Source organism: Caretta caretta, chromosome 1, assembly GCF_965140235.1.
Source record: "Caretta caretta isolate rCarCar2 chromosome 1, rCarCar1.hap1, whole genome shotgun sequence".
NCBI classification, from domain to species: domain Eukaryota; kingdom Metazoa; phylum Chordata; order Testudines; family Cheloniidae; genus Caretta; species Caretta caretta.
Window position 1 is genome coordinate 124,300,766 of NC_134206.1, and position 17,936 is coordinate 124,318,701.

A 17,936-nucleotide genomic window follows, 5' to 3' on the forward strand; every position below is an offset into this window, starting at 1 on the left:
GAAAAGCACCCCTTACCTTACATCCACTGAGGTAGGTGAAATCAGATTGAGATCCCCCCCCCTTTTTTTTTAAGATAAAATGTGCCAGTGTGGTGGTTTGATGGTCTGCCAAAGTTCAGGGCATGATGTAATTCTCATTTGTTTTGGTTAGTTTTATTTGAATTGGGTTTGTTTTCTGTTTTGTTCAGGTTTTGGGTGTCAACGAGGGCATCCTGTATTTTGCACAAAGGTCTATTGAGGCATGCTTCTTTCAGACAGGGCAGTGGCAGCCATAGTGGCATGCCACCACTTGGTAAAGATGGCAAATATCATTCATACATGCCAAGTACTGAGAATTAAAGTGCTCTGAGATGGCACTAGTTAAAAACAACCACTTTCTGACGTGGCAAAGCTACGCTCCCACAAACGCTTCCACATGAGAGTAACCCCATGAAGTTCAGGGGGATGTTATGCGCTTCAGTGGGTGCCGGAGCAGGGCCCAGGTGCCCAAGGACGGTTAAAAGCAGCCCAGCAGCGGCTTTCTGCAGGCCCGAGGCTGGCAGGCCCCAGCTCGACTCGCGCCTCTCGCCGGGCTGGGCGGTGTGTGTCCGCCGGGCCTGAGCCAGCCCCCGCCGCCGCTGCGGCTTCCCCTTCGGCCACCTGCTCCCTTGCTCAAGGGCGGCCCTTGTGCGCTCTCGCTGGGGCGGGAGATGGAGCCGAGCAGCCTCCGCCCTTGTGGCACAGCCCAGCAGCCGAGGGTGGGAGGCGCCGAGGGGGCGCCCTCCGTCCCCCGGGTGGCTTTTAGGACCCGATTCCCCCCCACGGGCCGGGGCCAAGGGGCGGCGAGGGGGCCCGGGCGCGCCGGGGAGGGAGCCCGCTCTGCGCAGCGGCGGCGGCGGCGGGACGCGCCGGCCGGGCCGGGAAGGGGCGGGGCCTGGCGCCGCGGCGGCCCTGGTACAATAGGGCTCCTGTGTGCGGCCTCCCCCGCCGCCGCCTGCCAGAGCCAGCGCCAGCAGCGAGCCGCGGGGCCGGCATGAGCGGGGCGGCCGGGGCCTAGGCGCGGGCGCACGGCCGGGGAGGGCGGCGGCAGCAGCAGCGGAGACGCCCCGGCCGGGGAGGGCGATGAGCGGCGGGGAGCGGCCCTGAGCGCCCCGGAGCCGCTGCGGCCGCACACGCCGGGGGACGCTGGCGCGGCCAGAAGGTGAGCGGGGCCCTGCGGGCGGGAGCCTCGTGGAGGCGGCGCGGGGCGTTTGGCGCCAGGGCCGCGGGGGCCGCGCGGCTCCCTCTCCCGGCGGGGCCCGGGGCAGCAGCGGGGCTCGTCTCCCCAGGCGGCTCCGGGGCCCTGGCAGCACTTGGGGCGCCAGCGACCGGGGTGAAAGCTGCCGCGCCTGCTGGCGGCGGAGACGCAGCATCGGGGTGGGTGGGTCGGTGGGAGCCGGATACTGTGGGGTGAGCCCGGGGCTGGGGGTGACTCGCTTGGCAGCTCCTCGCAGATCTTTTCTCTCCCTTTCGGCCCCCACGTGTGTCGACAAAGGGGCAGTAACAAGTGCACGAGCTGCGAGCGTCCTTTTGGTCGCTCCCGGCCCCTCTCTCTCTCTCTGCCTCTCGGCTCCCGCATTGTGTGCGGAATTAAGGCTCTCCCAGGCAGGGGTGCTGCTACTTTAGGCCTTGTCAGTTCAAGAAAGTTGCACCAGTTTAAGTAGCATTGTGATCTTTTAAAACTGATTTTAGTTAAACCCGTGCAAAACCCTGTGGGGACGCAGTTATTTCGGTTAGAGTGGCTTATTTTGATGTAGATTAAATTGATTAGTGGGTGTAAGAAATAAATACCTACCCTCCCTCCCAGCAAGAAAATGTAATTTTGTAGATGAGCCCCTTGTGCTAATCAAGCTGAAAGCAAAGGTGACTTGGGGATGGGCTCACCGGGTCAGTATGCATTTATTTATTTTTTTTATTATGCTCTCTTGGCACTTAAACTATAAATACTGTGGTAATGCCAAAAGACCTGATCAGGGCCTTGTTCCGCTATGCTCTGCGCATATGCCTAATAAGAGAAGTCCATGCTGAAATGTTCTTTGTTCACTGCAGATAGATGTGAAGACTTGTTAGTTTCTGCATGAGTCTGCTTAATCATGAAAGAGTGCATTTGGGTGTGGTGGGAGGTTAGCCTAGTATGCAAAATAAGTATTGCCTTTGGAATAAATGAGGACATATTCTGCCCCGAGGAATGAAGTCAGACTGAAAAGTATGTAGCTTATGTGGAAGAGTTGTCTTAATGGCTTCCTAGTATTTCTCATTTGATGAGTGCAGGTAAATCAGATTTTTCATGAATCTGAAATACTTGATCTTTTAGCTTTAAAAAGTTCTTATTAGATAGTAGTTTAATAGCTAAAATAATACATCCTTGCATTATCTTTACATGTAAACAGTGTTAAAAGTGATCATAGCATAGTGCGACACAGGTAAGTAGTATCATTACTTTACAATGGAGAATCCAACAGAGTGCCAAATGTCACGTTTTTTGCCTGCATCTGTAACTTTCACTCCATGCATCTGAAGAAGTGGGTTTTTTACCCACAAAAGCTTATGTCCAAATAAATCTGTTAGTCTTTAAGGTGCCACCATTGTTTTTGTGGATACAGACTAACAGGGCTACCCCTCTGATAAATGTCACATTACCGCTGGAATTGGAAATTGGAAGTTTCTATTGCTGCCGTTCCAGAAAACACCTTTCACTACCCTTCATATTGTATTTAGTTAATGTTGTCATGCTCTTTGAGACATGCCTGCCTTATTTTACACTTGCAGAGCTCCCAACACAATGAGTAGGTGTTACTGTAATACAAATAATAAATGCTTACAAATCAATTATATTGTATGACAAGCCATGGAAGAGGGTTAAAATTATTGTGGTGCAGCTAGAGATATTTAATCTTCCATTTTCTTATTATTTAAATATGCACTTCCTTTAAAACTTAATTTCTGTGAATCAAACATTTGTGGTGTTGTGAAAAAGGTTAACTATACATGATTCAGAACTCAGGGTGAAAGCATCTTTCTAGGTGATCGTGAGCTTTAACTTTAGTCAAATGATACTTTGGACTAAACAATTTAAGATCTAGGGTGTGGGGTTTTTTTTTTTTTTTTTTTTTTTTTTTTTTTTTTAAATCTGCATTTATCCTGCTTTCCATTTATTGATATACGTGGGGGAAGGGAGACAACTGTTTTGGTTGACAGTCCTATAATTGAAAAGACACCCATCCAGTTGAAAATGTCATTCCCATATGAAAATTTTGTATCTACTATTGCTATAAGTAACACCTAATGTTGTTATAACTGGCAGAGATTAGAGAGCTGTTCTTTTTAGTTTTTCTTCATGCATTTGACAACAGTTTGTGTATGACAAGATTCACTGTTTTGTTGATCAGTTGCACTTCTTACATCATGTGAGTGACACACCTATGATACCCTGTTTTGGGGGGAGCTCAATTGCATCTACTATTCCCGAACAATACATGAGGATATTTTCAGTTTCAGCTCTGATTAAGCTAAAATGCTGGGGGGCCTGGGCATGTGCACAGAGAAGAACGGGAAGATCTGAGCATGCTCTTAAGACTGCCCGGAAGACCATTAAAAAATTATGAACTGGAAATCACAAAACTTTTTTTTTAAAGTAAGTGATATTGAAAGGCTGTTCTAGTAGAAAAATGAGTTTTCAAGTGAGTTGATTTTAAAAAAAATCATTTCACAGTAGGGTGTGCTATAAAATGATTTGGGTCTTTTTTTGTGTGAACTTCTGACTTCCAGTCAGACTAGACATGACATGCCTTATATTTTTAAAGCTTAAGGAAAGCAGGGGGAACCAAACTTTTGCTGAGGTGGGAAAATCTTCTTCCGTTTTTGTGTGGACTATAAATCACCAAAAAAGCTATAACCTTTCTTCTCCCCCTTTGTTTTTTAGGTCACCTTTACAAAAACTGCTTCCTTAAGATTGTGAGAAATCTGAGCAGCTGTTTTCCTTGTTTTCTTTCTAGAGTGAGCGAGTAATATAACAGGTACCTGAAGCAAAGATTTGCAAAGGAGATGACACATGAACGCCTGTAGTGGTGTCAAAACTTATTGCCAGATCAAGGGTCTATTAAAATCAGTAGAATCTTTTGTGAGTATAAGTGTCAGCTTCAGGGGACCTCTGGGCAGGATTGGGGTTAAACCCTCTTTCCCTTTCTACCTGTTGCTTGTGAACTCACTCAGACAGAGAAACCAGAAAGTTTGTGTCTCATTTCTTGGCATCTCAGAGCTTGTCATCCTTGTTGTTGTAATAAGGTAAAATTTAAATTATAAACTTTTTACTAGGCTATATGTTTTTTATCTTAAGTCTTGCCATTTTAAAAAATAGCAGTTTACCTGTAACTTACTCTAAACTTTTTCAAAACATAGCTGCTGTTCTTTATTGCTGAACTTCTACTCTTGTGGAGAATGTTGAGTGCATTTTGCTCTTAGCAGTTCTTTAAAATATTTATGGTTGTGGCTTCAACGGGAGAGATTGAAACCTGCTCCCAAATACCCCATAGTCCAGTGGTTAGGGCACTATTCTGGGAGGTAGATAACCCAAATTCAAGACCCAGCTCTGCATCAGGCACAGTGGGGATTGAACCCTGGTCTCCCAAGTTCTTGGTGGGTACTCTAACCATTGTGCTGAAGGTTTCTGGGAATGAAGGGGTGGCACGACCGCCACTTCTTGCATCTGTTTTATAGGTTTAGGGGCGCTCAGAACTTGTCTCGTGAATTCAGCTGCAAGGCAAAATAGGTGTGGAATGCCTTGTTTGAGAATCCCACTGGGGCGTAGGTGGATGTGATTTAGGCACCAAGTTGGTGGGCAATGTCATGACTGAGCTGGATTTGTACATGGCCAGCTGTCAAAATGTAGGCACTGTAGGGGCTTTACTGGTGCGGACTTTAGGTTTCTACACGGTTAGGAAGCAGCAGAGCAATCATTTTTTGTGAATGTCCTTGATGCCTAAGTCCCCCTTGTAAGTTCTATCCTTAGTGCCTATATTATAAAAGGGATACAGTCAACTTGAAATCGAGTCAATTTAAAAAATGAGTTAAAAGTAGTTTGAGATCCTATTACTGCCCCTGAGGCCCCTACCATTAGCTTTGGTTTTACATTTGCATTTTCCTATAAGTTAAATCCCTTGTTGGCATGATAGCAGCCATGTGGTTACGAGAACTAATTTTAATTTTAATGTGTTCTGTTGATTTAAAAGAATAATAAATATGAGATCTAAAACAAGATGTCTGTTTAAAACTCTCAGTATTTCTGTAGGTAAGATATCTAAACTATATCTAAAGAATCTTTGAAAACTTCATGCCCATGGGATCGTGCTGTCTGGAGGCTTGGGTTCTAGTCCCACCTATACAGTTAACTCATTGTATATGACTTGCTGAAGGGTACAACTTTTCTTTATATCTCTAGGATACAGATAATAGTTCTTACTCCCTTCTGTAGAACACATTTAGTGATCTTTGGATGAAAACTGGTACAGGTCAAACAAAAATAACAAACAGTGTATCTCTTCTACACTCTTGTTTGAAGGTAAGTTATTTGTCTGGGGCCTAGACAAGTGACTTTGTGGGGCTCTGAATTAAGCTGGTTTGTTACATGCGTGTGCCTGTGTATAATCAGATGTTAGTTTGCTACTTTAAACAAAGAAACTTTGTTTAAAGTATCATATATGTTTATGAAGGATACTTTAAAGAGCCGGTTAGGGCAGGTTGGTAAGTTCTTACTATGCATCTATCTTAAATTATGAAGATGTCCTTACCAAGTCTATAGCTAAATGTGCATTGCATCTTAAAGTGGGGTTTTAGTCACTTTGCTGCTGACCAAAGCAAATGGTGATCATAGCCAAATTTACCACTTACTCTTGTGGTAAAGATTTAGGTTTCTGGACAGTTATAGGTGAATAATTTCAATACTTTTGGAATTTTTAAAGAGAAGAATGACTCCATTCTACAATTTTATGTTTGGTGTATCTCTTTGATGTCTCAAGTTTAAAATAGTTTTTGTTTTAGTGTTTGAAACATAATGAAGTTGGAGTTATAAACAAAATTTTGAGCGTACGCTGTTTAAAACTTGGAAACTACCAAGTTAATAGCATCCCTCATCAGGGATGTTTCTGTTTATATAATGAAAGCTAACAGATGACTGTTTTTTTTTTTTCAAAAGCTGATGTATAACATTTTGCACTCAGAACTGACAGAATATAGGTCTGTGGAGAATGCATGAGGCAAGAATGAGGCTTCTTGAGGTTAACGGGAGCTGTGGGGTACTTGTCGCTCTTGAAAATTGGGTAATTTATTTGGCTGCATAAATATAGATTTAACAGCTCCACTTTAGGCTCCTGTTTTAAAAATCTTGGTCCAAGAATATGTAGCCACCTAAATGCAACTGATCACTTAATGTTATTCTAAAATAACCTTGCTCTTTGTGCTGTCTCCTGGGTACATCTGCAGATGTGAAATACAACACCCCCCCTCCCCATCAATATGTTAATATTGTTCTGTATTTTATTGTCTTTTGAGATTAACTATAAGATAACATCTTGCAGGAGGGCTTAAGTGTGTAATGTCACAGCCAGGTATTGACTTCTATGGAGAGAAGTCGAACCTCAGGATTGCATTTTTTCACCCCTGTATGTCTGTAATTACTAACCAATCCCCTCTTTTTTTTTTTTTTTGAGCTGTTCACTTTTTCATATTTCACTGAATTTCAAATCTCCCCTCTCTTCTGAGAAGTTGAGCTTACAGTATTACAGAGATCTACATTTCAGTTAGTAGGAACGGCATTGGGACACATTATCTTAGACGTGCTGAATGCTTGAGCCTTTGTAGAGCTTTCCTACAAGTTATTGTTTAATATAGACAATGGAGGAGAACTTGGACTATTCACATGGCTGTGAAGCTTGAACTGGCAGCAAGTTGGCCTGTTTGTAGTATTTGCAGAAGGTAGGGTGATAAATTAATGGTAGTGCAATTTTTTACAAATTGCTCCCAGATTAGATACTGCTGTGTGTGTGTCACAGCTTGTTAAACTTTGTTTGAAAACTTTAGAGTTGTTTTCATTCTTTAAGTACACTGCTTGTCGTCTTAACACTGTATTACTGAGGTCTGCTTGTTTGTCAAACTGGAGACTGAACATTGCATATGCCATTGCAAATGCCTCCTTATGTTTTAATCCTAACGGCAAGGAGAGACTCAAAATACGGCTTATACATGCACTCCTGGCTGCTAAAACTGTTAATGCTTGATACATAATTTGTATTTTGTTCTTCTGTCTCAGAGAGAGGGATTGGTGTATAACTATACAAATATAACTAAAGACTATAACAGAAGCATTGGTTATAAGTAACTAATTGAGTATTAATTATGAATTTAACTCTTTCTTTGTTTAGCAAGTTCACAAACTAATTTTGATGTTTTGGAATATGTTAGCTATTTGTAAGTATTCAACAAATTTCAAGGAAGAAATCTTAGATGTATGGGTTGTTCATGAAATGTTCAGTTCCTTGTTGTTTGTAGTAAGTGTTTGGTCATGTGGTATTGTTTCATCTCCCTGACTGAGTGATGGAAACTTTTGAAACATGAAAATAATGAATACAGTATCTCTGTTACAAACTTCCAGACTAATAATGCTTTGTTCAAAAATTAGGGGGATTGACTGAATAGATCTCTCTCTCACAGATCATAATGAACTGAATTTAGGGCTTTCATTCATGAAAATATTCACCAGTTAACTTTTAAATGATTTGACAGGTTTCAAATGTAAATGGGGTAATGTAAATTGTAAGCAATTTATTGTTCCAGTACACCAAATATTTGATGTACACACCACCTAGCGTATATTGCAAAATAAATGGCAATATTTTCTCGTGCCTCTCTTCTCCCCCCCCCCCATCCTCCCACCATTGTTTCACACCAGTTCTTTCCAGATTTTAAATGACCACATACAAAAGTGATGATGAACCAGAAAGGTGTATACTCCTGATAAGGAAAAGCATTACAAGTCTTTGGTGGGATCATTTGTGACTTTTATTCTCCTTTAACAGCCTGTTTCTTATTTTTCTTTTTAATATCATTCTAGCATTAATTTACCTTTGATACCTTAATATCAAAATAAGTCCACTTGGAATCAATCGCACATTATGGTGACTTAGTATGGAGAAATCCCATCCAGATTTGGGCCTGATCACAAAAGAAAGGTTTCCTGGGCATGTGCTTTCTGCTTCAGCAGAATGTAAATTTAATTTTGTGGCTCCTTAGGAAAGCACTAAGGAACAACAGAGGCAGGCACAGGACCTATTCATTGAGGAGGCGGCTCCAAGATGGAAAAAGAGTTGAGCATAGATCTTCTACATCTGCAGCACCAAGGAGGGGAGAAACACAGAGAGGTTCCTTTTCCTCAAATGACTGAATGGAGTGAAGTAATGAAAACAAATGATAATGCTAAAAGGAAATGTAAACATTGATAAATAACCAGATAAGTGAAATTTGTGGTCATCTCAAGAGCAGAGCTAGTCACAATGCAGGATTACTGGATTGTGGGAAATTGTGGGTTTGAAATTTTGGTTTTGTTCCAGTCAAAATGAATCCAATATTTTTAAGCCCTGTGAACTGGAAATCTGGGTGGGGTGGGGGAGGGGGAGAGGATGGGTTTCCCCCTGGAACATGGAGTTTCCAAAACAAATCTGCTCCCTGGACCCTGACCACTTGCTTGAAATTGTCAGTTTTACTCAGCAGCTGCCAGGGCTTTCAGGCTCTGGGAAATCAGAGAATTTTTTTTAACCATCTATGCTCAAGAAGTGCAGAAAATCAGTTTTTCTGGATTCTTAGAGAGCAAATGTGCCACTGAATTAAAATTTCACTGTTGGACAGGAAGAGCAGAACACTGGAGCTTGAACCGTCAAATGAGACTTTTGATGGCTTGGTCAGCATTGCTATTATGCTGTCATAATTTAAGCCACCGTTTTGGACATTCCAGCAGCTCTTCGACATCCAGCTTTGTTCAACAGCAGTCTGTTTCTCTCTCAAATAAATGGCAAAGATCAAACTGGTGATTATCATTTAAAAGACGGAGACTTGAATTTGATAATGAAGTTGCAATCTTAACTTATGCTAACATCATAATCACCTTTAGTGTAGCATGAAATGAGCATTGTAAAGAGGCAAGTGAAGCACCTTGCCCTGCATGTACTACATTAGACAAATTTGAACTCTTTTTCACATCTAAATATGGTAAAAGTGAATCAAATTGAAGGAAGAACTGAAAAAACCAACAGTGATATTAATACTAAATGGTTGGAAAAACGTGAGTGATCTAATGGCTACAAGCATACATTCATGGAGTAGATGCATTCTTGCTTAATGCTGTTGATTCTTGTATGTGGGGGAAAAAATGGCAGAATATTGTGTCCAACTTGCTGAAGATACTTTTCTTTACAATTTTTGGTTGGCCTTTTTCCATCTACTTGGGCAACAAAAAATAAAATGAAAGATGAGAATTTCTTTGAAGTCATCCTAAAATTCTGACATATGGGTGTTCAGCATGCTTACTTAAACCTTATAAAGAAGTAGACATAGTAACTCTAAAACACAATGCAAATGATTTTTTTAAATTTCCAGTACTTTCATTAATGAAACACCTGATTGGTGTCTTAAAGGCTTTAAAGTAGCTTCCCAGTGATATTTTGTCAAAGTCTCTGGGAAATTCTCTATTTTCATCCAGCTAAAATAAGTGTATTGAAATTTGCCCCGAGCATGAGAGAGACTTGAATCAAAATACAGCATTTTACACAACAAGGCTGTCTAGAGACACTGAATTTACAATGGCAGTTGAAAGAGGTTTCCAAGGGATTAGATGGATGGATGTTGATGATGCTACTCTTGCATTCTCAGTGGAAATCTGGCTTCGATCTAATTAAACAGAAATGGGCCACACACAGATAAAATAAAACTATTCAGAGAAACTATGGAATATTTGTGTTTAGCCAATATGATTTACCAAATATAAAGCTCATGGGTTGAGCCAGCACAGGAGGAAGAGGTTAAAACATAATTTGTGGACCTAATCCTTAGTTTATGCCTTTTTCCTATAGAGTTTACAACTGAATATCCATATTTCTAACCTAAATCTGGTTTGTGAATAAGGTAGTGTCAGATTGTGGCCAAAAAATGGCAGAAAACTACGGAAGTCAGATCATGGAAAACAGGATGGCTGAGTTCTGAAGTTTTTTAAAAGGCTGCCAACAGAGCATCAACCAGACTGCCTGGGCATCTAACTGCTTTTGAAGGTACTATTTCACCGCCTTAAAAAAAGTGATTAAATTATCATTACAATTTTCTCATCTCTTTCCAGGGCTTGCTGCATTCTTGAACTGAGATGGGAGTGGGGGGAATAGGATAAATCAAATGTCAAAGGTATTTAAAAACAGCTTGAATGCGTTGTCTTTTATGTCCTATTTACCTTTCCAACCCTGCATTTGATGCTTACGGTTCTTCCATTTGGTGGTTTTTACCTTCTAACATCTTGATGCTGATTTTCCAGATCATTTTATAATGATCCCAGAAAGTCACCTCTTCTTCCCCCTCCCCCCCCCCCTTTTTTTGGCACTGCCAAACAATTTGCTCAGGTACCGTGTAAATCATCTGGGTCTGATTTATCTTTACTGCAAAGCTATACTCCAGCAAGTTCGTTCTTCTAGGTTTTGTTCGTAATAAGCCTGCAAACATTCCAGCACCTGTCAGCTCTTTTTTGGATGGGCTTCATGGAAATGCTTTAGGTCAGGTAGAAGATTGTCTGTTAGTGGTATAATTTCCTGGCAGACATTTATGTGGGGTATACGGTACCATCTACTGAAAGTTGCTGTTTGTGTTAGCATGCATGGAAATCATATAAAAGACAAGGTGGTGAGGCAATCTTTATTGGACCAACTTCTGTTGGTGGGAGAGAAGAAACGTTCTCACTGACTGTGCTGTATTTTTTTTTTTGAGAACGCACTTCAGATGATAAATATAAAAGATGTAGATCATAATTCTGCTTCCATATAAGTAGATGGTCTTACTCTATTTTGCTTTTCAATTGTCACAAACTTGTGTGTGTACACATTTATATATACATCTGTATAGTTGTAATTAACCTTCCTACTAGATCATTCTGTCATACTCTTTTTTACTAATTTTTGATTGGCATTTACAGCTGTGTGTGGCTTTGAGTGATTTCCTATAACAGCAAAACCAGAATTAGTGAAATAAAAACTCAAAGGGACCATATCAACTTGAGGTCTAGTTAATTTCCAAATTGTTTAAAATTAGCTTCAGATACTATACTTCTTCCCAGATGCCTTTTTATTAGGTTTTGTGGTTTTTAATTTTTCTATTTTGTAAAATGTTCTCTTGCTCTTTGGAAGAACTGTACAAAAGGAGAAAATGGTATAAGCTAAATTGGTTTTAGAAGAACTTGTACAGCCTCAAGTCTGTCTAAGGGTTTGGACTGATGTAGCTAAATCAACTTAGTTACACTGGTGTACATTTTTTAATATAGAAATGGCTTTACTCTCAGCCTATCCTGCTGTGACTGGGATGTGAAAGTCAAACTGGCTTCTGTATCAGGCATTGTCATCAGTAATAAGTTTCTTCAGGTCTAACTGTGCCCTAAGGGGGTATCTGGGCCACCTTATTATATTCATATAATGCTGTCAATGACACCTGTGCAACCTGTTTTTTTCCTTTAATTGGTTAGCATAGATGTAACTGATCAGAATTTTGAATTTAGCTATGGTGATAGTTCACTAGAGAGCAGAATTCAGCTCTGTTTCTTACATTGCTGTTGGCTTTGCACGGCTATCAAGAGTAAAACAGTGAGAGCTAATTTTTGGCACTAAAATAAGCGGGTACAATACCCAGTGAATAGATATCTTAACGTGCTTTATGTACCGTGATCACTTTTCAGAATAAATCTTCACTTTTAATGTCATCTGTTTTTTTGAATGCCAAGTTTTCAGATATCAGTGAGCTCTGGTTTATAATAGCATGGAAGATACGGTACAAAGCTTCTCTCTTGTAATTTCAATGGGTGTACAATTTCTCTTGAACATGGCTCTTACAGTAAACATAAATGACCTCTTAATTGTTATGTTAGTGCTGTTTCTTGCTTTTTGAGGGGAGACATTATGTACTTTAGTTCTCAGAATTGATGCTACTATCTCCTGTGTTGAGGTAGGGTATGACTTGTGTGTTCAATTACATTTCTACTTTAATCCTTGCTGAACTCCAGTGGAAACTGTGCTTGCTTTAAGATGTTTGCTTTATATGTCAGTCTCTCAAAACTGTTCTCGTAACTTTTTTAAGCTAATGGAGGGAGACCATGAAGACCTTGAAGTTTTTAGACTGTTATTGAAAGTCATAATTTTACTCTTCATAATACTCCTTCCTACTAGAGTTGACCTCTATAAACAAAGGCTTTTATATCCTAACTCGATCTTAAGTCTTTGCCTGGGACACAGCAAAGCTAAGCACATCTCAAAAAGCAAACTCACTGGTATCTTTAAATTTCTGGTAGGTGCTAGCGAAGTCATTAGATTGCCTTTGCAAAAATTTTGAACCCCTTGAAGTCAATAGCAAAACTCCTGTTAACTTCAGTGGTGCCAAGATTTCACTACTTGTTTCTTAGAACTCCATGTTAATTCTGTCAGACTGAGGTGCGGCGCGGCACGGCCTGAAGGGAGTATTATGTTAGATGAGGCTTCCCTTTCATAGTAGTAAGGGACACTGACCATTCAAAACTTTAAGGAAGAATTATTTTCTGGGTACTGCCATGAAATGTGTAGCCACAGAGGTGAGGCTATTTAAGTCTAGTTTACTGTGTGTGGGCACTCTGTCTTCTACTTCCAGAATTATTACCTTCTTGATTGTCTTCAACACCTTATTTTGAGGCCAAAATGGAAAAGTCTCTTTTTTTTCTGACTTCTGGGTAAATATCAGGGGTTTCTTCTGTGGATAAAGATAGTGCACAGGTCATAAGTGCTAATGCTGAAAATCATAACTGGGCCAGTGGGTCTTTGAATGCAGATAAGGGGCAGTTACTTCTTAAAAAGTGATGAACTGAGTAGTTTTAGCACCTGTCATACATAATTTTGTGTTTTCTTCATGATAAATCACTGGTGTTTAAAACGGACCTTTTTTCCTCTCTTCCCTACTCTCTCTTCTCCTGTGGGGTTGCCTAACCTCCTGTTGAATACTGACTAAATTGTTGGTATGGAGGGGCAGCCTCCTTAAGGTGAGCTGGTGGTGGTGATGTTGTTGTTTGTGGAGCTGTTCTAAGGCAGTGGTCACCAACGGGTCGATCCTGGAGCCTCTGCCCGTCAATCGCGATCTTGGACTGCTAAAAGTCTGGCGGCACAGTGGGGCTAAGGCAGACTCCCTGGCTCCGTGCCGCTCCTGGAAGCGGTCTGCATGCCCCTGAGGCCTGGGAGGGGCAGGGGCAGGAGCAGGAGTCTCCGTGCACTGTTCCTGCTTGCAAACACTGTCCCCATAGCTCCTATTGGCTAGGAACGGGGAACTGCGGCCAATGGGCACTGTGGGGGCGGTGCCTGCAGAGAGGGACGGTGCATGGAGCCAGGTGCAGCCCTTTTCCTGCGGGGGGTGTGATAGCCGCTTCTGGGAGTATAGTGGGGCCAGGCAGGGAGCCTGCCTTAGCCCCACTTTGTTGCCCAGTGGGAGCACACATCCCAGCCCTGAGTTCCCTCCTGGAGCCCAACACTCTGCCCCAGTCCGGAGCCCCCTCCTGCGCCCAAACTCCTTGCCCTAGGCTCAGCCCCCTCCCACACTCCGAACCCCTCGGCCCCAGGCCAGAGCCCCCACCCCCTCCTGCAGCCCAACCCCCTGCCCTTGCCTGGTGAAAGTGAGTGAGGGTGGGGGAGAGTGAGCGACGGAAGGAGGATGGAGTGAGTGGGGCAGGGCCTCAGGGAACGGATGGGGCAGGGTAGATCCTGTGTTGCACTTAAATTCAAAAAGTGATCTTGTGTGTAAAAAGGTTGGAGACCACTGTTCACATCTTAGAAAGGAGAGACCAGGAAGAAAAGATTGACAATACCACAGAAACAAATATAGTAATTAACTAATGAATATCAGAATCATTAGCTAAATGGGACTAGTAGAAAGGTTTTTTTGTTTTAAAGTAATCATTAAGTCTCAAAGTAACAAGTTTATTGGAGTTGCATGTTGGCATTGATTTCCTCCTTCCGCCCTGTGATTTGCTTAGATAAAAAGGTGATGGGCGTCTTAGCTATAGCCAAGATATTTAAAATGGTCTTGCTCATAGAGCTCTATGGAGAGTACAGCTGAGGAAACTTTAGAAGTGTGGGGATTTTTATATTCAAATGTCTGGAATTACAATTGTGGACAGTCACTGAGAGCACTTCCAGCATGCTAAGTGCTTTCCCCACTAAAATGAGGGCAGGTCCCTTGCTTAAGGAGCTCACAGTCTAAACACAGGGAAGGGCACAACATATTAGTGGTCAAGGTGATAGTTGACCACATCTTGGTAATAAAAGGTTGCATTTACAAAGTCTCTTCACCCCCATACTTCAAACAGGCTATATAAATTATTCCTAACTACTACTTAAACTGGTCATTTCTTTTTCTGCAGGCATTGCAGCAGAAGTGGGTCTTAAGCTGGGACTTGATTGCAGAGAAGGCAGAGGCCTTGCAGGTGAGCTTAGGAAGAGTATTCCAGTATTCTGTGCATTGGGGCAATATGAAGGAGGCAATATCCTGCCTGGAGAGGGCTGAAGGGTTTTAATGGTGGGGCAGGGAGAGGGTAAGTGGTCATAGTTAGTGATAAGGGACAGTGTTGGTTGATCAGGAAGATGGCAGAACTGAAAGAGGAGAGGACAGACTTGTAGTGGAGGAAGCTTGTATGATTGAGACTTTTTACGGGTGTTGGCAGAACAAAAACCAGGAGCAGGTAAATTAATTTTGCAAGTGAGACAGGGTTGGTGTTCAGCGGATGGGAATTGGTGGGAGAAAGGGACAATGGGGAGTCTAAGTTGGAAGAGTGGACAGCTGAATCTGAGGTGAGGGCTAGGAGGAAGGGACTGAGAGTGAAAAACCTCCAAGGCTCTGGTGGGGGGGACTGGGGACACACACGCATGAAGCAAATGAGTGCTGTTGGAAGGATGGAACTTTGATATTGAGAAAAAAGAAATAATGTTTAGTGAGGAAAAGGTTGAATGAGTAGCCATTTCAGTAGGTTGGGATCAACCCTCATGAGTTGAAGATGAGATGAAGTGGTGGGGGATGCTGCTGGATTGGGCAGGTTCTCAATGTGGGAAGCTGAAGTTGCTGTGGATTAATGGGAGATTGTGATGGGGCAGGGGGAGGAGGAAGCATACGTGTGACTGTCTTGACTTGCTGAGTTAGGTCATTTTAAATGAGTGGAAAGACAGCCAGTCTGTTACTCAGTGTTCTGCTTGTTAATAGTATGAAAGTAAAAGGTTTTCTTCTTAGTGTAGAAATCTCTTTATTGTTAGGACGAGTTTCGCGAAGGGACTCAAGCAATGGAGAATCTAACTTTAGATGCCCTGCCTCTTGGTGGAGTTCACAACTGAGTTAGACACTGAACTGTCCCCATGCATTGTATGGGGAGCCTAAGAATGGGATTCACAACAGGTAGCACACTGAGCAGGAGCTGCCTAAGCTAGCCAGTAGAAAATGCCTTGTGGAGAGGGGCATGGCCTAAGGGAGTTAAGTGCCCAAGTCTCAGTCAGAGGGAGGTGCATTTCTCTACTTGATATTCACTCAACTCTCTTCTGCAGTCAGGCGCTTAAAACATTTGTTGCAAGAAGAAGGTATTTGGGCCCCCCCCAACCTTTAGCCGAGTTGTTAGGGCACTTACCCAGGATGTGGGGGATCAGGGTTTCGTTCTCTCCTCTGTCTAATGTGAAAAGAGGATTTGAACTTGTCTCCCACTTCTCAGGGCTTGTCTTCATCGCATTGTTAGCTTGAGCTATAACTCAAGTTTTGTCCCAAACCTGAAGCCGGTCCATACGTCATCTCTAGATTGAGTTAAGTGCTGTCCAAATGGAGCTACCTATCTTATTGGGGGATGTGGGTTGAAGCTAGGTTAGCTCGAGAGGAGTAAGTCAAGCTAACTGTTACAGTGAAAACAAACCCAGAGTGCCCTAACCACTTGGCTGTAGGGTATTTTGTGAACCGGTCTCCCTCAATCTCTTCTGTTGAACTGTATATAAATATGCCTTGGGTCAGAGACCCAGTGAGAGTGATTCTCTAGTCCAGGGGTTAGAGCACCCTCTTAAAATGTAGGAGGTCTAAGTTCAAATCTCTTCTCCGCATCAGGTAAGGGAGGAGGGGTGGGGATAGGTGAGTGCCTCAACAACTTGGCTAAAAGTTATTTGGGGGGTATTGCCACCAACTCTGGCCTTTTTTATGCGGGTTTAGGCATGCTCAGAGCACATATATCAGATTGGGCCCCAAAGGCAAGTTAAGTAGGGTAACATCTAGCTTGTGAATTCTACTGGGGTTTAAGTGTGATTTACACGCAGAGTTGCTGGGTGATGTGGTGATTGAGGTGACTCTGCACTTACCCACCTGCCAAAATATGGGCACTTCAGGGACTTTACCAGTCGAAACTTAGTCCTGGTCTATGCTGGGGGGGTAGAGAGGGTGTTGACCTAAGATACGTAACTTCAGCTACGCGAATAGTGTAGCTGAAGTCGGCATATCTTAGGTCGACTTACCTGGCTGTGAGGGCGGCGGCACGTTGACTGCTGCTGCTCCCCCCGTTGACTCTACTTCCGCCTCTCACGAGCTGGAGTTCTGGAGTCGACGGGGAGCATGTTTGGGGAGCGATTTTTATCGCGTCTAGATGAGACGTGTTAAATCGATCCCCGATAGATAGGTCACTACCCCCGATCTGGCGGGTAGTGAATACTTGCCCTTAGGTGCCTATTGACTTCTGTCACATAGCCTTGCAAGTGACTGAGCAGGTGTTTTTGTGAAAGCCACTGACACCTACATTTTGGACTTAAATGCTCTTTCAGGCATTCATGTGCCTGAGTCCCCCTTGCAAGTATAGCACTTAGTGTTTGGGGTTCCATGAAAAAGCAGAGAGAGTGTTTTTAGTGGTTGTGACTCTCCTGTGCTTGTTCTGGGGTCGTGAGACTTTCTGCAGAGTGTATGAGAATAGCATAGCTATGGCATTACCAGCATAACATCTGCTACCATATTTTAGATATTCTCACACTTTAGGTTTTTATTTTAAGATGTCCACTTAAAAAGTATATGAATGTGCACAAATATATGCACTCAAAATAGTGCAGATTAGAGATGGGAAAAGATGCCTTGGCTCATGTAGTGCACCCTTTTTTATTTTTAAAAAAAATACAAGGGCTTTGTCCAGTCTTTATTTGCATGTTTGGAACAGTAGCTTCTACCACTTCCTTTGGGGACACAGCCTAATAGCTCTTATTCAGAGGAAGTTTTATACTAATATTCAGCCTAAATTCTTGCTTTTTAATCTCACACATTACCTTAGTCACTGTCCTTTGCACCCTACTTCCTCTACTACATTGGTATTAGAAGCCTAAAAATATGCAGTCACCTCTTTCTCCACATGCTTTTCTTTGCTCAGTAAAGTTTTATGTATATTTTGTTCCTTTGGCTCGTTCCTTGTAAGTCAGTCACTTCTGCCCCAGTCACTTTTTACTACAGACGCTCCCCGACTTATGCAATTGTTCTGTTATAGCGAGTCTGATTTTCATTTTTAAAAGATGAATACAAATAAAACACCCCGATACAAAAAATAACAATTGAAAGCTGTGTTTATTTAATGAACACAGAAAGTAACAATTTCCAGTGTTTTTGTATCTAAAGGCTTTTCT

General features: G+C 42.4%; 1 protein-coding gene across 3 annotated transcripts in view; it reads left to right on the forward strand.

The window, feature by feature from the left end:
• Positions 1–930: 930 nt before the first annotated feature.
• Positions 931–17,936, forward strand: part of JADE3 (jade family PHD finger 3) — an 87,414-nt gene continuing 70,408 nt past the window's right edge. The window contains exons 1-2 of one of the 3 annotated variants that reach the window (XM_075130941.1): positions 931–1,180; positions 14,684–14,746. The gene's annotated coding sequence lies outside the window, so the exon portion shown is untranslated. The remainder of the gene's footprint in view (positions 1,181–14,683; positions 14,747–17,936) is intronic. The other 2 variants (XM_048859347.2, XM_048859357.2) reach the window with 2 other exon arrangements.